This window comes from Mytilus galloprovincialis, chromosome 3 (genome assembly GCF_965363235.1).
Source record: "Mytilus galloprovincialis chromosome 3, xbMytGall1.hap1.1, whole genome shotgun sequence".
In the NCBI taxonomy this organism is placed as follows: domain Eukaryota; kingdom Metazoa; phylum Mollusca; class Bivalvia; order Mytilida; family Mytilidae; genus Mytilus; species Mytilus galloprovincialis.
In genome coordinates, this window is record NC_134840.1 from 109,923,489 (window position 1) to 109,927,251 (window position 3,763).

General features: G+C 31.9%; 1 long non-coding RNA gene across 1 annotated transcript; it reads right to left on the minus strand.

The window, feature by feature from the left end:
* Nucleotides 1-202: 202 nt before the first annotated feature.
* Nucleotides 203-3,389, minus strand: LOC143069761 (uncharacterized). Its single transcript, XR_012976490.1, has 3 exons — nt 3,152-3,389; nt 1,454-1,529; nt 203-999 (listed from the first exon to the last, which is right to left on the minus strand). It is a non-coding gene; the product is annotated as an uncharacterized LOC143069761 (long non-coding RNA).
* Between the last annotated feature and the right edge of the window lie 374 nt (nt 3,390-3,763).

Genomic DNA, 3,763 nt, shown 5'->3' on the forward strand with positions numbered 1-3,763 from the left:
TTCTTTTATAGCGCGTCTTTACGCAGTGCCAATGAGATATATAGGTTTGCAAAATTCTTAAATATTATAAGATACCTAAACATGCTGAATACATTTTGATTTAAGTATGCTGGTTGGGATATGTCTATTTTGTGTTATTTTCACGCATACATATTTTTATACATTTTTGAAACATTCAAGGTATAAACATTCAAAACTAAAATAACTGGTAAATATATTTTTTATTGTATTGCTAATTTGCTGAATAAAAATCAAACTTAAAGAGAGCATGTCAGAATAAGGTTAATGATAAACTTATTAATTGTGACCCATTTTTATTAAATGATTTTCACATTGTTTACAACAGAAAATGCTGGTAACAGTAAAATGATTGGCAGAAACTACAATGACAATATTTGCAATTATGTTTTTGAATATTTTCTGTTAAAATCGACTTTTTATCCAATTTATCACGTATTTGAACTATTCAAGTAATTCAAAGAAAGCTTAAACATAAAAGAAAAAGCAAAGAGATATTCAAAATTAACAGATAAGGATGCAAGTAGTTAAGCATTCCAAGCCTATATTATCAGTTCAACGGTTTCGTGATCTAATTAGAAACTCTCGTAAAGACGGCTTTTCCTATTTTACTGTTCTGCCAATTATCCTGTGGGTCTGTTTTGTTTGTCATAACCCAGAAGGTTGTCATTGACTTCCATGCGGCGTCGTACATTCCTGTTAGACCAGATACGGACCCTGAGTTGCCGAGGTGGGCGTTGTTGAAGGCTACGGTAAATCCAAGATAGTAATCATTGTTTACTTTCGTGTACCTTCCTTTTAGTGGGTAATGATTATCTGGGGCATTGCTCCATCTTCCAGAAAGAGTTCCAACGCCTGTCAGTGAGGGATCCGGTTTACAAGTAAGAGATATGGTTGCTACATATTTGGCGTGCCATTTTCCAGCAATACCACAACCATTTATAAACTTCATGGTCCTTTCAATAATCTCCCAACTTCCACCTACATGATACATATTTTAAATACATCATTAGTGTTAAAGCATCGATAAAGTAGAACTGTTTATTATAAGACTCTTATAACTGTTATTTATTGCGTGATACAATAAAAATCGATCTTTGAAATTAACTGGATGCTTGTTTAAATGATAGAATAATACACATCAGATCAGTTACAATTAAACTCAAATTTAAAATTAGTATTATTGGTCTCAAAGGACTTGTAGATCAATATATTTTTCCTTTCTTCGCGCTTCCTCAGTTTTTGTTTAAATACAAACTACTGTAACAGTAATGATATGATAGTATTTATGAACATCGTTTGTAAGTTATTAAAGTTAACAGAAAGTTTATACTTATTTTGTTAATCGAGGTCAAAAATAAAAAGGCATGACAGTAGTTGGTTCTCTTAATCTCTTAGTATTAGAAGTATTGAGAGCTTAGATATGCAAACTCACCAAAAGGCGCTGCTGTACAGACAAGACTTCCAAACAAGATAATAACAAGCACTCGCATCATGGTATACGTATTGTTCTGTAAAAAAAGAATGCTTTAGATATTATTGTGTATCTTTTTTCGAATTAGAAAATCGATCAAAAAGTGCTCTTAATAACAAAATCTGCATGTTACGTATTTGTGGTATCTGGGGTTTATTTGCATTAAATGTTTGTTTTTTAAAAAGGCCTTTTGGTTTGCGCTAAATTTGTTAATCAATGCGATTGTGTTGACAGTTTTTCCTTGAATTTTTTTCTGAACTAGCTGTACTGAATGTTGGCATTTTCCTACGAGATATACGGCCAGAAGAAGCATTACTGCAGTTAGTATTTTTGAGAATAGTTTGACAGGCAACATCATAAAACAGTAACAATCAAAACACTAATGATCCGAATCATTTATGATTTTCATTGTATCTTTTATGTTCATTTTAAATTGTTATATACAATGTTATTTCGTATCGTAATTCCAAATTCTTTCCGTAGTTTAAAATCATATTGAAACATCCTGTCTTTCGGTTTCTATTCAGAATTGAAAGATGAATGTTACATAGTATATAACTATTTGAAGTCATTTAAAAAATTCAAGTTGTAAATTTTTGCTCTCCGAATCTTTTCTTCAGCGAACAAAACGAGTACGAAACATCGGGTAGTTGATGCTGCAAATCGTCGATACTGGTACATGACTTCTGACTTTGACAGTGAAAAAAATATTCAACGATTCATACGCCTTACACAATCTCCAAAATAGCAAGATAAATAAGTGGAAACCCCAAGGGCAGCTTGTGATCATTCTTGACTAAAGAGGGGCGATGCAGGCTTGGCGTTGGAATTGTTACGAATGACAATTAGTGACGATATTTGTTATTCTATAATAGACTTTATTGAAATAAATGAAATAATCAAAATATCAGCCTGTTCACCATTCCTTTCATGGAAATGTAGGAATAAAATGTTTTTCATTTATGCCACGCCGTAGACGCAAGATTTTGTCATGGTGAAAGTTCCTCCATCGTTAAGTTTAAATCTATGGAGAAACCTATATTATAGGTACAAAAAAGGGTGTATTGCTAAGATCCCGAATCTACCACTTCTCCCTTTAAATGTTTTTTATCGCAAGGATGCATATTAAAAAAAATGGGGCGGAGTAACTAATCAAATTCAAATGTGTGTTCGTGGCGCTTTATGGATTTGCTTTTATCTGGAAGGCTAACCACCTAAACAAAGTGAAAGCCAAGTATTTAACAGACGAACACGTTAAAAATAGCAACAGACATCAACAAATCCCTATAATTTAGAACTTATCGCAGCTATGAACAACTGAAGAAACATCTTGTTTTTTCAATGTATGTACTTGTTTTCTTATTGATTTAATCAATTTTCTACATTCATTTTTATTAAAATGTCTGAATGAAGCAACAAATAGCAATTTGGTTAAATCAAACACGATTTTTCTGTGTTTACTCTATATGACTAATCAGTTATCCGTTAGATTCAAATATATTCCTAGTTTTAGCAATTATTTAAAGTAGAACTTTGTACACATTATGAAAATGAAAACAACCATACAATATAATTTTTTTATCAAAATGAAATTTCATTAAGATCACAAAACATCCACAATAGATTGTTACAAATTTAAAAAACTAAATATTGACTTACCGAATGAAATGCGACAGTAGAGTAAGGAGTTTTCTGAATTTCCCTTTGCTGATTCAACAAGAGAAAAACCCTCCTTTTTATAACGGTTTTCTAGTCAGTGGATTGGCTAAATGCAATCCAACCCAAGTTTTTTAATCTGTGGTTGTAATTTGTAACGTTATTGGTGGTAAAATTGTAAAGCTTTGTCACCAAAGTGTCAAATGTAGATACAACGTCGTCACTGGTCAATTAATTTGTAATTTGTCATAACTATCAAATTAATCTATATCATCTTTTTGGTTGCATTTTTGGTTATGACATTTTTATTCATATCCAAAATATAGGCAAGGGTAGTTTCTGATATGCAAATCTCACAAAGTTACTAAAAATCTGTGGAAACGCATGAACTCCAAAATGAGCTAGATCAGATGTGTCAACAGGATAAAAATCTCCAGCTATGCATGCATCATCCGCTGTGAGAATCCACACTCAATCAAAATGTCACAATAGGGAAAAAGACATCATCGTTTAAAAACAGAGTAGACGACTGTTCTTGTATCTAAATATATAAGACTGGGTAAAAATGTCACTCTAAAATGAGACACAGGTACACAAAATGTATATCGTATCGTC